The sequence below is a fragment of the Schistocerca gregaria genome, chromosome 2 (genome assembly GCF_023897955.1).
Source record: "Schistocerca gregaria isolate iqSchGreg1 chromosome 2, iqSchGreg1.2, whole genome shotgun sequence".
NCBI classification, from domain to species: domain Eukaryota; kingdom Metazoa; phylum Arthropoda; class Insecta; order Orthoptera; family Acrididae; genus Schistocerca; species Schistocerca gregaria.
Window position 1 is genome coordinate 771,511,123 of NC_064921.1, and position 18,640 is coordinate 771,529,762.

At 50.8% G+C, this 18,640-nt stretch overlaps 14 non-coding genes across 14 annotated transcripts; 10 read left to right on the top strand and 4 right to left on the bottom strand.

The window, feature by feature from the left end:
- Nucleotides 1-509: 509 nt before the first annotated feature.
- Nucleotides 510-581, bottom strand: Trnag-ucc (transfer RNA glycine (anticodon UCC)). Its single transcript has one exon. It is a non-coding gene; the product is annotated as a tRNA-Gly (tRNA).
- A 6,283-nt stretch (nucleotides 582-6,864) lies between these two features.
- Trnam-cau (transfer RNA methionine (anticodon CAU)) lies at nucleotides 6,865-6,937 on the top strand. Its single transcript has one exon. It is a non-coding gene; the product is annotated as a tRNA-Met (tRNA).
- A 296-nt stretch (nucleotides 6,938-7,233) lies between these two features.
- On the top strand, nucleotides 7,234-7,305 carry Trnae-uuc (transfer RNA glutamic acid (anticodon UUC)). Its single transcript has one exon. It is a non-coding gene; the product is annotated as a tRNA-Glu (tRNA).
- A 198-nt stretch (nucleotides 7,306-7,503) lies between these two features.
- Nucleotides 7,504-7,577, top strand: Trnai-aau (transfer RNA isoleucine (anticodon AAU)). Its single transcript has one exon. It is a non-coding gene; the product is annotated as a tRNA-Ile (tRNA).
- A 574-nt stretch (nucleotides 7,578-8,151) lies between these two features.
- On the bottom strand, nucleotides 8,152-8,223 carry Trnag-ucc (transfer RNA glycine (anticodon UCC)). Its single transcript has one exon. It is a non-coding gene; the product is annotated as a tRNA-Gly (tRNA).
- A 341-nt stretch (nucleotides 8,224-8,564) lies between these two features.
- Nucleotides 8,565-8,635, top strand: Trnag-gcc (transfer RNA glycine (anticodon GCC)). The gene has a single exon. It is a non-coding gene; the product is annotated as a tRNA-Gly (tRNA).
- Nucleotides 8,636-9,016: 381 nt separating this feature from the next.
- Nucleotides 9,017-9,089, top strand: Trnam-cau (transfer RNA methionine (anticodon CAU)). Its single transcript has one exon. It is a non-coding gene; the product is annotated as a tRNA-Met (tRNA).
- A 296-nt stretch (nucleotides 9,090-9,385) lies between these two features.
- Nucleotides 9,386-9,457, top strand: Trnae-uuc (transfer RNA glutamic acid (anticodon UUC)). The gene has a single exon. It is a non-coding gene; the product is annotated as a tRNA-Glu (tRNA).
- Nucleotides 9,458-9,655: 198 nt separating this feature from the next.
- Trnai-aau (transfer RNA isoleucine (anticodon AAU)) lies at nucleotides 9,656-9,729 on the top strand. The gene has a single exon. It is a non-coding gene; the product is annotated as a tRNA-Ile (tRNA).
- Nucleotides 9,730-10,303: 574 nt separating this feature from the next.
- Trnag-ucc (transfer RNA glycine (anticodon UCC)) lies at nucleotides 10,304-10,375 on the bottom strand. Its single transcript has one exon. It is a non-coding gene; the product is annotated as a tRNA-Gly (tRNA).
- Nucleotides 10,376-16,656: 6,281 nt separating this feature from the next.
- Nucleotides 16,657-16,729, top strand: Trnam-cau (transfer RNA methionine (anticodon CAU)). Its single transcript has one exon. It is a non-coding gene; the product is annotated as a tRNA-Met (tRNA).
- Nucleotides 16,730-17,025: 296 nt separating this feature from the next.
- Nucleotides 17,026-17,097, top strand: Trnae-uuc (transfer RNA glutamic acid (anticodon UUC)). Its single transcript has one exon. It is a non-coding gene; the product is annotated as a tRNA-Glu (tRNA).
- Nucleotides 17,098-17,295: 198 nt separating this feature from the next.
- Trnai-aau (transfer RNA isoleucine (anticodon AAU)) lies at nucleotides 17,296-17,369 on the top strand. The gene has a single exon. It is a non-coding gene; the product is annotated as a tRNA-Ile (tRNA).
- A 574-nt stretch (nucleotides 17,370-17,943) lies between these two features.
- Nucleotides 17,944-18,015, bottom strand: Trnag-ucc (transfer RNA glycine (anticodon UCC)). Its single transcript has one exon. It is a non-coding gene; the product is annotated as a tRNA-Gly (tRNA).
- Between the last annotated feature and the right edge of the window lie 625 nt (nucleotides 18,016-18,640).

The window sequence follows — 18,640 nt, forward strand, 5'->3', positions numbered from 1 at the left end:
AGAGGTTCCAAACCCGACCTGTCGGGAAGCGCTACAGCATTCACTCGCCAATGGCCATAGTGTGCACAAAACACTGGTTCTCAACCGATAAAGAGAAAACGAAAGGAAATGTCCGATTGCCGATGCGTAACAACTTTGGCCCTTGTCAGTACTTGGGCGGGTAAGTGCATCGGAACACAGGGTACTGTCGGCAGTTTTACTTCCTATTTTTCTTTCTCCTTTGTTTTCGGAGCCACAGCCCGATTCGGTCAGGGAGACGCCACCGTGAAATGAAGGGGCGTGCTGTGTGTCCATCGCCTCGCCTCTCCTTACCTCTCTCAGTCGTTTCTCGTGCTTGTTGTTTTGATATAGGCCGATTTGAGAGCGTCAGCTCTCGCGTCAGCTCTCGCAAAGTCGAGACAAGTCGAGACACACTACAGGCTGGTCTGCAGCGAGTAACAGGGAGGAAAAAAAAACATTAATTTCAAGGCGCGTGGCAAAAGTACTCAAACGCGAAATTAAAAGCCTGCTGCGGTGGCCGGGAATCGAACCCGGATCAACTGCTTGGAAGGCAACTATGCTGACCATTACACCACCACCGCACAAGCGAGTGCCCCGGCGCCGCACTGTGTCGGCTTCCCGCCTGTCGGCAGCGGCCGAAGGTGGTGGTACCTGGCAGGCGCATTTCGAGGTAGGCTAGGGGAGCACATCCAGACGCATTCGGACAGCATATCCGCGCACATCGCGCGGAGCGGCGGAGCGGTTGCGGCTTTGTTTACATCGCGGGGTGGCGCTCAGCGAGTGTTTCGAGGTCCACGTGTTCAAGTTTAATCAACGTGAGTACCATGTCGGCAATTACTAGGACAAACACTGCACAGTTTGTGTTCGATAGAAATGCTTTGCGGCCCACCGCGTTTGAAATCAACGAATTTATATTTGAAGATTTGAAAATCCCGGAAGATCTAGTAGACACATTTCAATTGGATTTTGCGCAATATTCGCTATTTTTGAAGTTCTTTTCCGGTGACATCTGTGAAAAGTTTGTAGAGAAATTTGGCGGCGTGCGTAAATTTAGGCATATCAATGGCACAGTCAGTGATGTTCAAATTGTGCCCTCGGGTTATGGCGTTAGGACGGTCCGAGTATTTAATGTGCCTCCTGAATGTGGTAACGATTTAATTGCACGTGCTCTAACTCAGTACGGCGTAGTGTTGTCGGTTGTTAATGAAAAGTGGTCTAGTGCGTACCGGTACCAGGTTAATAGTGGCGTACGTAGTGTCCGCATTGATTTAAAGAGACACATTCCATCTTATGTAATGATTGCGGGCTGTAGAGCTCAAGTGAGTTATATCGGCCAGCCACCCACGTGCTCAATTTGTCATTCCACTGAGCATTTACGTGCAGACTGTACCCGTCGAAGACCCGTGCAGCTCCCACGTAGTGACGCGGCGGCTACCGGCGGCCACTTTGTGCCACTAATGAGTGAAATCGTAGCGGGCACCGTACCACAACCCCGACAAGCCGACCCCATTCGTGCTGAGGACGTGCCAAGTGAGGTGACTGTTACCGTCGAGGCACCACAGGACCGGATGGAAGACGCTCCCATTTTGTCCTCGGCTGTTGTAGCGTCGGATGCAGTTACTCCGGAGATCCCAGATGTTTCGGAGCATTCACCAGTTGCTATTCCGGAAGCGATGGACATCACCTTACCCCCGCCTCCTCCACCTGAAGAGGTACCCCTCGCACCGAGGAAAGGGCGTACGAAGAAAAATAAAAATAAGGGTACTAGGAGTCAGCAGTCTGATGATATGCCGTGCAGCCCTGTATCAGAGAGTGGCAGTGAGAGTGAGGTTCAGACATCGTGCCCCCCTTCCTCTGAAAGCACTGGGCGCCAGGAGCGTATAAGGGAACAAACAGCACAGCTCAAGGTTCTCCTGAATACGGCACGCGAACAGGGTGCGCATGCTGCGAAGCGCAAAAGCGAGCAAAGTAGCGAGCAGGTCCCCCAGCGCACGCGCAGGCATTCGGTAACGTCGGCCGCCGGTACAGTGACAACACAGGCGAAAGGAGCCACGTCCACAGACACCGCTAGCGGTCGCGACCAGCAGACCGACCGACCAGCGGAGACGCCCTGGTGGAAGCAGGAGGAGGACGACCCTGGAGCCCACTAGCGGCTTTTAGGCGGGCCCGCTGCAGTTCGTGCCCATTTCACCTGAGACTTCTGTTCTGCAGTTCCTGCACGATGAAGGATATTTTCTACACTGTATTGTCCACGTGTTACGTGATAAATTGCAGCGCTTCTTGGCAATATATTAGCATGCTTCAAACGCAACATGCAGCTTTCGTTTCTCCTATTTCTTGCTAATATTTGAATGTCTGTGTTTTAAATGGCCGCCGCTCGTCAACATCTAAAGATTTTCTCAGTTTTATCACTAAATGTCAATCGCATACTAGCTGCGCACAAGATTGCATGTTTTATTGACTTTTTAACTTTGGGAGGCTATGACATTGCATTGCTCCAAGAAGTTACAGTTAAGCGATTCGATAACGTTCCTGGTTATGATGTCATCTATAACATAAATGTTGACGGTACTTGTGGCACCGCCGTTCTTTATAAAAAAGGATTGCAACCAACTGACGTTCAATCTTTACCGAATGGCCGCCTCCTTACATGTACGATCCAGGATGTCACCTTTATTAATGTATACGCGCCGAGTGGCACCGACCACAAACGTGCTCGATCTGTGTTTTTTAACCAAGATGTAGTTCCGTTCTTTGCGTCATCCCGCAATGTAATAGTCGGCGGTGACTTTAACTGTGTTACTGCCGCTGTCGATCAATTTCCAACGGCTACCATGTGCCCGGAACTTTCGCAACTAATTGTGACCAATGATCTGATCGATGTTTGGCGACATTTTCATCCTGTCACAACGCAGTACACACATTTTTATCAGAACGGTGCCAGCAGACTTGATCGAATTTATGTATCGCGGCCACTTCAATCCTGTCTTCAGAGAGTAGCGGTACATCCCGTCGCTTTTAGTGATCACTGCGGAGTTGTGTGTGACATGCACCTACAGACCAATAGGCAGGCGCCACCTTCCCGTGTTTGGAAACTCAATACCCGTCATCTCTCTGCCGCCGGTTTACGTTGCGAGATTCAAAATATGTGGCAGCTTTGTTTTGAAAAACGGGGAAGTTATGCCTCAGTCTTACATTGGTGGGTCGACTTAGCCAAACCGCAGTTGCGCAATGTTGCGATGCGGTATGCAAGGGAGGTGTCGTTTTGGGAGAGGCGCACCATTGCCTTTTATCAGCAGTGCCTACAAGATGCGCTGGATGCACCCGTGGCGCCTGGTCAAAACTTACGCGCACGTTTACGTAGGATTCAAAATAAGATACTCAATCTTCAACTCCAAAAGGCGAAAGGACTTCTGATCCGGAGCCGACCGCTGTGTGCAACACTTGAAGAGGTGCCAACGCTTTACCACTTGGCACGCGAGAAACGGTTGGCGCGGAGGAAAGTAATTACCGCTCTCATCACGGACACTGGTGCTCGTCTCACGGCGAAGCATGAGATCGTTCCCCATGTCTCCGACCATTTTAAGAGATTGTTCGTACGGATCGCTGTCGACGATGTAGCACTTTCGTTTCTGTTAGATGAATTGGATCCTGTCATCTCCGACTCTGACCGACAGTCACTAGATGAGATGATGTCACTGGCCGATGTGAAAGATGTGTTGCGCTCGTGTCGTCGGGGGAAGTCTCCAGGTCCCGATGGCCTTCCAGTAGAATTTTACCTGGCTTATTGGGATATTTTCGGTGAGACATTGACGACCATGATAAATGAAATTGTTCGTGGTGCTGCGGTCCCTTCGATGTTTGTTGAAGGGCGTATTATTTTGATTCCAAAGACACCGACAGCATGCCGTGTTGAGGCGCTACGCCCTATCACACTTTTAAATGCAGATTATAAACTGGCAGCGCGGTGCCTTGCAACGAAACTCAGTGTGGTCATGGACAAGGTCATCAGTCCGTTCCAGTCGTGTGGTGTGAAACGTCGCAGCATCTTTCATGCGGTTGCTTCATATCGAGATGTGGTCGCGTACGCGTCCATAAACGGCCTGTCCGCTGGAATTCTCTCCATCGACTTTGCCAATGCATTTGACCGTATCGGACACGATTATCTTTTCTCCGTAATGACAAAACTGGGGTTCGGCGGCCACTTTCTCACCGCTTTAAGGAATCTTTTAACGTCGGCGACTTCAATAATTGTAATCAATGGTTGGCAGTCGGCGCCCATCCCTATCACGAGGTCGGTCAGACAGGGCTGTCCTTTAGCAATGCCCCTATTCGTCATTGCGCTCGACCCGTTTTTGCGCGCGGTCGGCCGCATCATTGAGGGTGTCCAGGTCTGTCAGGTCTCTCTCAAATGTGCTGCCTACGCTGACGACGTGGGACTTTTCATGGGGCGGACACACGACTTGGACAGAGTGCGCGATGTTTTGCTGTTATACGAACGTGCCTCTGGCGCCGTTCTAAATACGCGGAAAACAGTGTTAGTACCGCTGGGTCGGCGGGGACTGTATGCTGAACAGGACTGGTTCCGTGTTGTGCACACCCACAAAATTCTAGGACTCGACATTGTAGCGTGCCCACAAAAAATGCAAGTTTTAAACTGGAGGCGAATTCTTGGTACTGTGAAGGCCCTATGTCGTAGCCACTCAGGTCGCCGACTCAACTTACATCAACGTGTGGCTGTTATTAACACTTTCATCTTATCAAATGCGTGGTACATCGCCCAATTGCTTAGTGTGCCGAAGCAGATAGGGAGGGCGATCTCGCAGGCGGTCTACTGGCTTCTGTGGCGGCATGAAATTTTTAAAGTCAAGGCTTCGACCTGTGCCATCGACCGGCAACTGGGCGGCCTCGGTTTCACCGACGTTCCACGCAAGTGCGACGCGCTGCTCGTCCACCGGACAGCCACCCTGCAGTCCGACATCCCGACAGGGACCACCGCGGCACTTCTGGAGCTCTACCGCCCACACTCTGAAGCGGCGCCCCTTTCTCTTGCGGCCATCCCGTACAAGATGTCCTACATACGGGAGTACTTTTTAGCGAGAAGCTACGCTCTGTCAACGGCTACCGACAGGCACAGGACCGCCCGCAGCCTCTACGTTGCCCTGACTGGACAACCACCGCGTCATAAACTGGTGCTCCGGAACCCCACAGTGGAATGGGTGAATGTGTGGGCCAACATCAACAACCCGGTGTTGCCGTCGGACGTGAGTGCGCTCTGGTTCAAGATCGTCAACAACACCTTAGCGACGAACCAGCGACTTGCTGACATTCATCTCCTCCCCTCTGCCAACTGCGGAAGATGTGGAGATGTGGACACACGGGAACATCGATTTGAATGTGCATCGGTGTCGACGGTATGGCGGCTGTGTCAACGAATGGTATCCCACATTAATAGAACACCACCTCACCTCGTGTCTGTTCGTCGTGTGGTAGTGCCTAACTTCAAAGCCTTCCCGCGGACGAAGAATAATGCCACTGTCTGGATCTTAGGGCATACAATTTATGCCCTTATAGATTTGGCCGTCACTGATACTGTGATATACCTGGACTATTTGTGGGCCCAGTATGTGAAACTGAAAGACTGCGTTAAAATTCGCGAACTGTTTGCAAATTTTTTGAAGGCTGCATTGGATTACGGCTATGAAATAGACATGCGAACAACACCTTGAAGTGAGATTACTGAGTTCCCGCGTTCCACTTTTTACTTATTTTTTCTCTCTTTTACTATCTTTGTTTGAATTATGGCTGATGGATTGTGCCATCAAAACAACTAGGGCCCATCAGGTTTTATTTCGAAGAGAGGAGTGTTCTTTTAATTTTGAGAACGTTAATTTTGTTCACGAGGCTTCATGAGAAATTTTGGACTATATAGCCTGTTTTTATGTGGAACGTTCATGATTGCAGAATTTTTTTTTCCGTTCCCGGACTGTCGAGATTTCATTTAATTACTTTACGTGAATTTATATTTTATTTGTGTGATGCGAACAACGCCATACACTCTCTCCTCAACCGGGGTGACTCACGCTCGGCCAGAGGGAGAAGATTTTCCTTTTAAGTAGAATTGGAGTTTAGTTGACATACCAGAAGACGTGTTGAACCGGTGGATGAAAGAATACCGTCCACGAATTCCGAGCTATAATTCCTTTCTTTCATCATTTTCTGTGGATGAGGACCCCATAACATCTGAGATGAAGATGATTTTGTTTTAAGATTATTCCTATGTTCAACGGAATTCGACAGTCCAGCAACTATAGCGTTGAAGCTCGCCGAAGAAGGCATAATTTAGTGAGAGTAAGGAGGGCTATAAGGGGAGTTGGGAGGCCCTATAAAAAATAAAAATAAAAAAAAAAATTAAAAAAAAAAAAAGTGGTAGAATGCTCGCCTGCCACGCGGGCGGCCCGGGTTCGATTCCCGGCCGATGCATCATTTTGCTTTTCCCGCGGTAATGCTGCCGTGTGGCTTGCGCGCTTTACATGCACGATCCACAAGAATGTGTAGCTGGATTCCTTTGAGAAGAACCGAGAACGCAGCACTAGCGGGTCCCCACTGGGACGCTCGCATCATGTTCTACAGACTAGCGTCGGCCTGGCCTCACAAGTTGCTGTGTCCAGGTGCCTCCGAGGCACTGAACTTTAACGACAAGGAGTGCTGCCTATCGTTGCAAAAGCTGCAGCAACACCGCAATTAACTGGGCCGGCAATGGACGTGTAGCAAACAGAACACGTTATCCAGGAAGTACAGTGTCTTCACGTCTAACATTGGGTATGATACTTACCCAGTTTCCAGGACAAACGGTTCACCGGTGCCTCGGTAGCGCAGTAGGCAGCGCGCAAGTCTCATAATCTTAAGGTCGTGAGTTCGATCCTCACCTGGGGCATTTAATTTTCTGTGACTGATGGTGGTGCTGTTGCTGGGGCCCCAACTTATTTCTTGTTTGTTATCCACAACGCTTCAGCGGGAAAATGTTTACTTCCTGTTATTGCTACTTACAGCTTCCCTTTTTCTCTTCTCCCAGCAGAGCATGAAGCCAAAAGCATTGCTCTGAGACGTTTGAGGTTCGCGCCTTGCCAGTCAGCATGCGCAAAGATGCTCGCAAAGAGAGATGGGCGCCGACGCGGGACTCGGCACGAAATGCGACAAGGGACCGTCCGAACCGTCGAAGAGACGCACAGATCCGGTGTGGTCTAGTGGCTAGGATACCTGGCTTTCACCCAGGAGGCCCGGGTTCGATTCCCGGTACCGGAACGGAATTTTTTCCACACTACTCGTGACAAGTTTGAGCTGTCCGAGCTGCCGTTTCCCGTCCTGCTCGCAATATAGCTACTGTTTCGTGACAGTCAGCAGAATATAGACGAGGGAAGCAGACACACGACGGCCATAGAAATGGTGTATGGCTTCATGCCACACGGTTCCAGCGTAGGCCTGAGCAACTGCATCTGTCGAGGCCCGTTAGCTCAGTTGGTTAGAGCGTCGTGCTAATAACGCGAAGGTCGTGGGTTCGATCCCCCCACGGGCCACTACGCTTTTACTACTACGAAAAGGCAGCGCCGATTTCAGCTGGCGAGTGTGATGACCACCCTGCGTGGAAGTTGACAGAGGTTCCAAACCCGACCTGTCGGGAAGCGCTACAGCATTCACTCGCCAATGGCCATAGTGTGCACAAAACACTGGTTCTCAACCGATAAAGAGAAAACGAAAGGAAATGTCCGATTGCCGATGCGTAACAACTTTGGCCCTTGTCAGTACTTGGGCGGGTAAGTGCATCGGAACACAGGGTACTGTCGGCAGTTTTACTTCCTATTTTTCTTTCTCCTTTGTTTTCGGAGCCACAGCCCGATTCGGTCAGGGAGACGCCACCGTGAAATGAAGGGGCGTGCTGTGTGTCCATCGCCTCGCCTCTCCTTACCTCTCTCAGTCGTTTCTCGTGCTTGTTGTTTTGATATAGGCCGATTTGAGAGCGTCAGCTCTCGCAAAGTCGAGACAAGTCGAGACACACTACAGGCTGGTCTGCAGCGAGTAACAGGGAGGAAAAAAAAACATTAATTTCAAGGCGCGTGGCAAAAGTACTCAAACGCGAAATTAAAAGCCTGCTGCGGTGGCCGGGAATCGAACCCGGATCAACTGCTTGGAAGGCAACTATGCTGACCATTACACCACCACCGCACAAGCGAGTGCCCCGGCGCCGCACTGTGTCGGCTTCCCGCCTGTCGGCAGCGGCCGAAGGTGGTGGTACCTGGCAGGCGCATTTCGAGGTAGGCTAGGGGAGCACATCCAGACGCATTCGGACAGCATATCCGCGCACATTTCGCATCCTTTGGCAAGAGTCGGCTCCGGTGACGCAAGAGTACGCAGAGGACCGCGTTCTGGCGGCGATTTTAAGCAGTACAGTGCAGGGTTCAGCGTCTGCAGCATCTTCTCGACAGAATGCTATGGCGCTTGACGACAGTCCCACTTTCCCTCAAGACAACTGCTCGGGAAGCAGCGTGAAGTTGCTACCGGCCGGAGCATCGGTGGTTCAGTGGTAGAATGCTCGCCTGCCACGCGGGCGGCCCGGGTTCGATTCCCGGCCGATGCATCATTTTGCTTTTCCCGCGGTAATGCTGCCGTGTGGCTTGCGCGCTTTACATGCACGATCCACAAGAATGTGTAGCTGGATTCCTTTGAGAAGAACCGAGAACGCAGCACTAGCGGGTCCCCACTGGGACGCTCGCATCATGTTCTACAGACTAGCGTCGGCCTGGCCTCACAAGTTGCTGTGTCCAGGTGCCTCCGAGGCACTGAACTTTAACGACAAGGAGTGCTGCCTATCGTTGCAAAAGCTGCAGCAACACCGCAATTAACTGGGCCGGCAATGGACGTGTAGCAAACAGAACACGTTATCCAGGAAGTACAGTGTCTTCACGTCTAACATTGGGTATGATACTTACCCAGTTTCCAGGACAAACGGTTCACCGGTGCCTCGGTAGCGCAGTAGGCAGCGCGTAAGTCTCATAATCTTAAGGTCGTGAGTTCGATCCTCACCCGGGGCATTTAATTTTCTGTGACTGATGGTGGTGCTGTTGCTGGGGCCCCAACTTATTTCTTGTTTGTTATCCACAACGCTTCAGCGGGAAAATGTTTACTTCCTGTTATTGCTACTTACAGCTTCCCTTTTTCTCTTCTCCCAGCAGAGCATGAAGCCAAAAGCATTGCTCTGAGACGTTTGAGGTGCGCGCCTTGCCAGTCAGCATGCGCAAAGATGCTCGCAAAGAGAGATGGGCGCCGACGCGGGACTCGGCATGAAATGCGACAAGGGACCGTCCGAACCGTCGAAGAGACGCACAGATCCGGTGTGGTCTAGTGGCTAGGATACCTGGCTTTCACCCAGGAGGCCCGGGTTCGTTTCCCGGTACCGGAACGGAATTTTTTCCACACTACTCGTGACAAGTTTGAGCTGTCCGAGCTGCCGTTTCCCGTCCTGCTCGCAATATAGCTACTGTTTCGTGACAGTCAGCAGAATATAGACGAGGGAAGCAGACACACGACGGCCATAGAAATGGTGTATGGCTTCATGCCACACGGTTCCAGCGTAGGCCTGAGCAACTGCATCTGTCGAGGCCCGTTAGCTCAGTTGGTTAGAGCGTCGTGCTAATAACGCGAAGGTCGTGGGTTCGATCCCCCCACGGGCCACTACGCTTTTACTACTACGAAAAGGCAGCGCCGATTTCAGCTGGCGAGTGTGATGACCACCCTGCGTGGAAGTTGACAGAGGTTCCAAACCCGACCTGTCGGGAAGCGCTACAGCATTCACTCGCCAATGGCCATAGTGTGCACAAAACACTGGTTCTCAACCGATAAAGAGAAAACGAAAGGAAATGTCCGATTGCCGATGCGTAACAACTTTGGCCCTTGTCAGTACTTGGGCGGGTAAGTGCATCGGAACACAGGGTACTGTCGGCAGTTTTACTTCCTATTTTTCTTTCTCCTTTGTTTTCGGAGCCACAGCCCGATTCGGTCAGGGAGACGCCACCGTGAAATGAAGGGGCGTGCTGTGTGTCCATCGCCTCGCCTCTCCTTACCTCTCTCAGTCGTTTCTCGTGCTTGTTGTTTTGATATAGGCCGATTTGAGAGCGTCAGCTCTCGCAAAGTCGAGACAAGTCGAGACACACTACAGGCTGGTCTGCAGCGAGTAACAGGGAGGAAAAAAAAACATTAATTTCAAGGCGCGTGGCAAAAGTACTCAAACGCGAAATTAAAAGCCTGCTGCGGTGGCCGGGAATCGAACCCGGATCAACTGCTTGGAAGGCAACTATGCTGACCATTACACCACCACCGCACAAGCGAGTGCCCCGGCGCCGCACTGTGTCGGCTTCCCGCCTGTCGGCAGCGGCCGAAGGTGGTGGTACCTGGCAGGCGCATTTCGAGGTAGGCTAGGGGAGCACATCCAGACGCATTCGGACAGCATATCCGCGCACATCGCGCGGAGCGGCGGAGCGGTTGCGGCTTTGTTTACATCGCGGGGTGGCGCTCAGCGAGTGTTTCGAGGTCCACGTGTTCAAGTTTAATCAACGTGAGTACCATGTCGGCAATTACTAGGACAAACACTGCACAGTTTGTGTTCGATAGAAATGCTTTGCGGCCCACCGCGTTTGAAATCAACGAATTTATATTTGAAGATTTGAAAATCCCGGAAGATCTAGTAGACACATTTCAATTGGATTTTGCGCAATATTCGCTATTTTTGAAGTTCTTTTCCGGTGACATCTGTGAAAAGTTTGTAGAGAAATTTGGCGGCGTGCGTAAATTTAGGCATATCAATGGCACAGTCAGTGATGTTCAAATTGTGCCCTCGGGTTATGGCGTTAGGACGGTCCGAGTATTTAATGTGCCTCCTGAATGTGGTAACGATTTAATTGCACGTGCTCTAACTCAGTACGGCGTAGTGTTGTCGGTTGTTAATGAAAAGTGGTCTAGTGCGTACCGGTACCAGGTTAATAGTGGCGTACGTAGTGTCCGCATTGATTTAAAGAGACACATTCCATCTTATGTAATGATTGCGGGCTGTAGAGCTCAAGTGAGTTATATCGGCCAGCCACCCACGTGCTCAATTTGTCATTCCACTGAGCATTTACGTGCAGACTGTACCCGTCGAAGACCCGTGCAGCTCCCACGTAGTGACGCGGCGGCTACCGGCGGCCACTTTGTGCCACTAATGAGTGAAATCGTAGCGGGCACCGTACCACAACCCCGACAAGCCGACCCCATTCGTGCTGAGGACGTGCCAAGTGAGGTGACTGTTACCGTCGAGGCACCACAGGACCGGATGGAAGACGCTCCCATTTTGTCCTCGGCTGTTGTAGCGTCGGATGCAGTTACTCCGGAGATCCCAGATGTTTCGGAGCATTCACCAGTTGCTATTCCGGAAGCGATGGACATCACCTTACCCCCGCCTCCTCCACCTGAAGAGGTACCCCTCGCACCGAGGAAAGGGCGTACGAAGAAAAATAAAAATAAGGGTACTAGGAGTCAGCAGTCTGATGATATGCCGTGCAGCCCTGTATCAGAGAGTGGCAGTGAGAGTGAGGTTCAGACATCGTGCCCCCCTTCCTCTGAAAGCACTGGGCGCCAGGAGCGTATAAGGGAACAAACAGCACAGCTCAAGGTTCTCCTGAATACGGCACGCGAACAGGGTGCGCATGCTGCGAAGCGCAAAAGCGAGCAAAGTAGCGAGCAGGTCCCCCAGCGCACGCGCAGGCATTCGGTAACGTCGGCCGCCGGTACAGTGACAACACAGGCGAAAGGAGCCACGTCCACAGACACCGCTAGCGGTCGCGACCAGCAGACCGACCGACCAGCGGAGACGCCCTGGTGGAAGCAGGAGGAGGACGACCCTGGAGCCCACTAGCGGCTTTTAGGCGGGCCCGCTGCAGTTCGTGCCCATTTCACCTGAGACTTCTGTTCTGCAGTTCCTGCACGATGAAGGATATTTTCTACACTGTATTGTCCACGTGTTACGTGATAAATTGCAGCGCTTCTTGGCAATATATTAGCATGCTTCAAACGCAACATGCAGCTTTCGTTTCTCCTATTTCTTGCTAATATTTGAATGTCTGTGTTTTAAATGGCCGCCGCTCGTCAACATCTAAAGATTTTCTCAGTTTTATCACTAAATGTCAATCGCATACTAGCTGCGCACAAGATTGCATGTTTTATTGACTTTTTAACTTTGGGAGGCTATGACATTGCATTGCTCCAAGAAGTTACAGTTAAGCGATTCGATAACGTTCCTGGTTATGATGTCATCTATAACATAAATGTTGACGGTACTTGTGGCACCGCCGTTCTTTATAAAAAAGGATTGCAACCAACTGACGTTCAATCTTTACCGAATGGCCGCCTCCTTACATGTACGATCCAGGATGTCACCTTTATTAATGTATACGCGCCGAGTGGCACCGACCACAAACGTGCTCGATCTGTGTTTTTTAACCAAGATGTAGTTCCGTTCTTTGCGTCATCCCGCAATGTAATAGTCGGCGGTGACTTTAACTGTGTTACTGCCGCTGTCGATCAATTTCCAACGGCTACCATGTGCCCGGAACTTTCGCAACTAATTGTGACCAATGATCTGATCGATGTTTGGCGACATTTTCATCCTGTCACAACGCAGTACACACATTTTTATCAGAACGGTGCCAGCAGACTTGATCGAATTTATGTATCGCGGCCACTTCAATCCTGTCTTCAGAGAGTAGCGGTACATCCCGTCGCTTTTAGTGATCACTGCGGAGTTGTGTGTGACATGCACCTACAGACCAATAGGCAGGCGCCACCTTCCCGTGTTTGGAAACTCAATACCCGTCATCTCTCTGCCGCCGGTTTACGTTGCGAGATTCAAAATATGTGGCAGCTTTGTTTTGAAAAACGGGGAAGTTATGCCTCAGTCTTACATTGGTGGGTCGACTTAGCCAAACCGCAGTTGCGCAATGTTGCGATGCGGTATGCAAGGGAGGTGTCGTTTTGGGAGAGGCGCACCATTGCCTTTTATCAGCAGTGCCTACAAGATGCGCTGGATGCACCCGTGGCGCCTGGTCAAAACTTACGCGCACGTTTACGTAGGATTCAAAATAAGATACTCAATCTTCAACTCCAAAAGGCGAAAGGACTTCTGATCCGGAGCCGACCGCTGTGTGCAACACTTGAAGAGGTGCCAACGCTTTACCACTTGGCACGCGAGAAACGGTTGGCGCGGAGGAAAGTAATTACCGCTCTCATCACGGACACTGGTGCTCGTCTCACGGCGAAGCATGAGATCGTTCCCCATGTCTCCGACCATTTTAAGAGATTGTTCGGACGGATCGCTGTCGACGATGTAGCACTTTCGTTTCTGTTAGATGAATTGGATCCTGTCATCTCCGACTCTGACCGACAGTCACTAGATGAGATGATGTCACTGGCCGATGTGAAAGATGTGTTGCGCTCGTGTCGTCGGGGGAAGTCTCCAGGTCCCGATGGCCTTCCAGTAGAATTTTACCTGGCTTATTGGGATATTTTCGGTGAGACATTGACGACCATGATAAATGAAATTGTTCGTGGTGCTGCGGTCCCTTCGATGTTTGTTGAAGGGCGTATTATTTTGATTCCAAAGACACCGACAGCATGCCGTGTTGAGGCGCTACGCCCTATCACACTTTTAAATGCAGATTATAAACTGGCAGCGCGGTGCCTTGCAACGAAACTCAGTGTGGTCATGGACAAGGTCATCAGTCCGTTCCAGTCGTGTGGTGTGAAACGTCGCAGCATCTTTCATGCGGTTGCTTCATATCGAGATGTGGTCGCGTACGCGTCCATAAACGGCCTGTCCGCTGGAATTCTCTCCATCGACTTTGCCAATGCATTTGACCGTATCGGACACGATTATCTTTTCTCCGTAATGACAAAACTGGGGTTCGGCGGCCACTTTCTCACCGCTTTAAGGAATCTTTTAACGTCGGCGACTTCAATAATTGTAATCAATGGTTGGCAGTCGGCGCCCATCCCTATCACGAGGTCGGTCAGACAGGGCTGTCCTTTAGCAATGCCCCTATTCGTCATTGCGCTCGACCCGTTTTTGCGCGCGGTCGGCCGCATCATTGAGGGTGTCCAGGTCTGTCAGGTCTCTCTCAAATGTGCTGCCTACGCTGACGACGTGGGACTTTTCATGGGGCGGACACACGACTTGGACAGAGTGCGCGATGTTTTGCTGTTATACGAACGTGCCTCTGGCGCCGTTCTAAATACGCGGAAAACAGTGTTAGTACCGCTGGGTCGGCGGGGACTGTATGCTGAACAGGACTGGTTCCGTGTTGTGCACACCCACAAAATTCTAGGACTCGACATTGTAGCGTGCCCACAAAAAATGCAAGTTTTAAACTGGAGGCGAATTCTTGGTACTGTGAAGGCCCTATGTCGTAGCCACTCAGGTCGCCGACTCAACTTACATCAACGTGTGGCTGTTATTAACACTTTCATCTTATCAAATGCGTGGTACATCGCCCAATTGCTTAGTGTGCCGAAGCAGATAGGGAGGGCGATCTCGCAGGCGGTCTACTGGCTTCTGTGGCGGCATGAAATTTTTAAAGTCAAGGCTTCGACCTGTGCCATCGACCGGCAACTGGGCGGCCTCGGTTTCACCGACGTTCCACGCAAGTGCGACGCGCTGCTCGTCCACCGGACAGCCACCCTGCAGTCCGACATCCCGACAGGGACCACCGCGGCACTTCTGGAGCTCTACCGCCCACACTCTGAAGCGGCGCCCCTTTCTCTTGCGGCCATCCCGTACAAGATGTCCTACATACGGGAGTACTTTTTAGCGAGAAGCTACGCTCTGTCAACGGCTACCGACAGGCACAGGACCGCCCGCAGCCTCTACGTTGCCCTGACTGGACAACCACCGCGTCATAAACTGGTGCTCCGGAACCCCACAGTGGAATGGGTGAATGTGTGGGCCAACATCAACAACCCGGTGTTGCCGTCGGACGTGAGTGCGCTCTGGTTCAAGATCGTCAACAACACCTTAGCGACGAACCAGCGACTTGCTGACATTCATCTCCTCCCCTCTGCCAACTGCGGAAGATGTGGAGATGTGGACACACGGGAACATCGATTTGAATGTGCATCGGTGTCGACGGTATGGCGGCTGTGTCAACGAATGGTATCCCACATTAATAGAACACCACCTCACCTCGTGTCTGTTCGTCGTGTGGTAGTGCCTAACTTCAAAGCCTTCCCGCGGACGAAGAATAATGCCACTGTCTGGATCTTAGGGCATACAATTTATGCCCTTATAGATTTGGCCGTCACTGATACTGTGATATACCTGGACTATTTGTGGGCCCAGTATGTGAAACTGAAAGACTGCGTTAAAATTCGCGAACTGTTTGCAAATTTTTTGAAGGCTGCATTGGATTACGGCTATGAAATAGACATGCGAACAACACCTTGAAGTGAGATTACTGAGTTCCCGCGTTCCACTTTTTACTTATTTTTTCTCTCTTTTACTATCTTTGTTTGAATTATGGCTGATGGATTGTGCCATCAAAACAACTAGGGCCCATCAGGTTTTATTTCGAAGAGAGGAGTGTTCTTTTAATTTTGAGAACGTTAATTTTGTTCACGAGGCTTCATGAGAAATTTTGGACTATATAGCCTGTTTTTATGTGGAACGTTCATGATTGCAGAATTTTTTTTTCCGTTCCCGGACTGTCGAGATTTCATTTAATTACTTTACGTGAATTTATATTTTATTTGTGTGATGCGAACAACGCCATACACTCTCTCCTCAACCGGGGTGACTCACGCTCGGCCAGAGGGAGAAGATTTTCCTTTTAAGTAGAATTGGAGTTTAGTTGACATACCAGAAGACGTGTTGAACCGGTGGATGAAAGAATACCGTCCACGAATTCCGAGCTATAATTCCTTTCTTTCATCATTTTCTGTGGATGAGGACCCCATAACATCTGAGATGAAGATGATTTTGTTTTAAGATTATTCCTATGTTCAACGGAATTCGACAGTCCAGCAACTATAGCGTTGAAGCTCGCCGAAGAAGGCATAATTTAGTGAGAGTAAGGAGGGCTATAAGGGGAGTTGGGAGGCCCTATAAAAAATAAAAATAAAAAAAAAAATTAAAAAAAAAAAGTGGTAGAATGCTCGCCTGCCACGCGGGCGGCCCGGGTTCGATTCCCGGCCGATGCATCATTTTGCTTTTCCCGCGGTAATGCTGCCGTGTGGCTTGCGCGCTTTACATGCACGATCCACAAGAATGTGTAGCTGGATTCCTTTGAGAAGAACCGAGAACGCAGCACTAGCGGGTCCCCACTGGGACGCTCGCATCATGTTCTACAGACTAGCGTCGGCCTGGCCTCACAAGTTGCTGTGTCCAGGTGCCTCCGAGGCACTGAACTTTAACGACAATGAGTGCTGCCTATCGTTGCAAAAGCTGCAGCAACACCGCAATTAACTGGGCCGGCAATGGACGTGTAGCAAACAGAACACGTTATCCAGGAAGTACAGTGTCTTCACGTCTAACATTGGGTATGATACTTACCCAGTTTCCAGGACAAAGGGTTCACCGGTGCCTCGGTAGCGCAGTAGGCAGCGCGTAAGTCTCATAATCTTAAGGTCGTGAGTTCGATCCTCACCTGGGGCATTTAATTTTCTGTGACTGATGGTGGTGCTGTTGCTGGGGCCCCAACTTATTTCTTGTTTGTTATCCACAACGCTTCAGCGGGAAAATGTTTACCTCCTGTTATTGCTACTTACAGCTTCCCTTTTTCTCTTCTCCCAGCAGAGCATGAAGCCAAAAGCATTGCTCTGAGACGTTTGAGGTGCGCGCCTTGCCAGTCAGCATGCGCAAAGATGCTCGCAAAGAGAGATGGGCGCCGACGCGGGACTCGGCACGAAATGCGACAAGGGACCGTCCGAACCGTCGAAGAGACGCACAGATCCGGTGTGGTCTAGTGGCTAGGATACCTGGCTTTCACCCAGGAGGCCCGGGTTCGTTTCCCGGTACCGGAACGGAATTTTTTCCACACTACTCGTGACAAGTTTGAGCTGTCCGAGCTGCCGTTTCCCGTCCTGCTCGCAATATAGCTACTGTTTCGTGACAGTCAGCAGAATATAGACGAGGGAAGCAGACACACGACGGCCATAGAAATGGTGTATGGCTTCATGCCACACGGTTCCAGCGTAGGCCTGAGCAACTGCATCTGTCGAGGCCCGTTAGCTCAGTTGGTTAGAGCGTCGTGCTAATAACGCGAAGGTCGTGGGTTCGATCCCCCCACGGGCCACTACGCTTTTACTACTACGAAAAGGCAGCGCCGATTTCAGCTGGCGAGTGTGATGACCACCCTGCGTGGAAGTTGACAGAGGTTCCAAACCCGACCTGTCGGGAAGCGCTACAGCATTCACTCGCCAATGGCCATAGTGTGCACAAAACACTGGTTCTCAACCGATAAAGAGAAAACGAAAGGAAATGTCCGATTGCCGATGCGTAACAACTTTGGCCCTTGTCAGTACTTGGGCGGGTAAGTGCATCGGAACACAGGGTACTGTCGGCAGTTTTACTTCCTATTTTTCTTTCTCCTTTGTTTTCGGAGCCACAGCCCGATTCGGTCAGGGAGACGCCACCGTGAAATGAAGGGGCGTGCTGTGTGTCCATCGCCTCGCCTCTCCTTACCTCTCTCAGTCGTTTCTCGTGCTTGTTGTTTTCATATAGGCCGATTTGAGAGCGTCAGCCCTCGCAAAGTCGAGACAAGTCGAGACACACTACAGGCTGGTCTGCAGCGAGTAACAGGGAGGAAAAAAAAACATTAATTTCAAGGCGCGTGGCAAAAGTACTCAAACGCGAAATTAAAAGCCTGCTGCGGTGGCCGGGAATCGAACCCGGATCAACTGCTTGGAAGGCAACTATGCTGACCATTACACCACCACCGCACAAGCGAGTGCCCCGGCGCCGCACTGTGTCGGCTTCCCGCCTGTCGGCAGCGGCCGAAGGTGGTGGTACCTGGCAGGCGCATTTCGAGGTAGGCTAGGGGAGCACATCCAGACGCATTCGGACAGCATATCCGCGCACATCGCGCGGAGCGGCGGAGCGGTTGCGGCTTTGTTTACATCGCGGGGTGGCGCTCAGCGAGTGTTTCGAGGTCCACGTGTTCAAGTTTAATCAACGTGAGTACCATGTCGGCAATTACTAGGACAAACACTGCACAGTTTGTGTTCGATAGAAATGCTTTGCGGCCCACCGCGTTTGAAATCAACGAATTTATATTTGAAGATTTGAAAATCCCGGAAGATCTAGTAGACACATTTCAATTGGATTTTGCGCAATATTCGCTATTTTTGAAGTTCTTTTCCGGTGACATCTGTGAAAAGTTTGTAGAGAAATTTGGCGGCGTGCGTAAATTTAGGCATATCAATGGCACAGTCAGTGATGTTCAAATTGTGCCCTCGGGTTATGGCGTTAGGACGGTCCGAGTATTTAATGTGCCTCCTGAATGTGGTAACGATTTAATTGCACGTGCTCTAACTCAGTACGGCGTAGTGTTGTCGGTTGTTAATG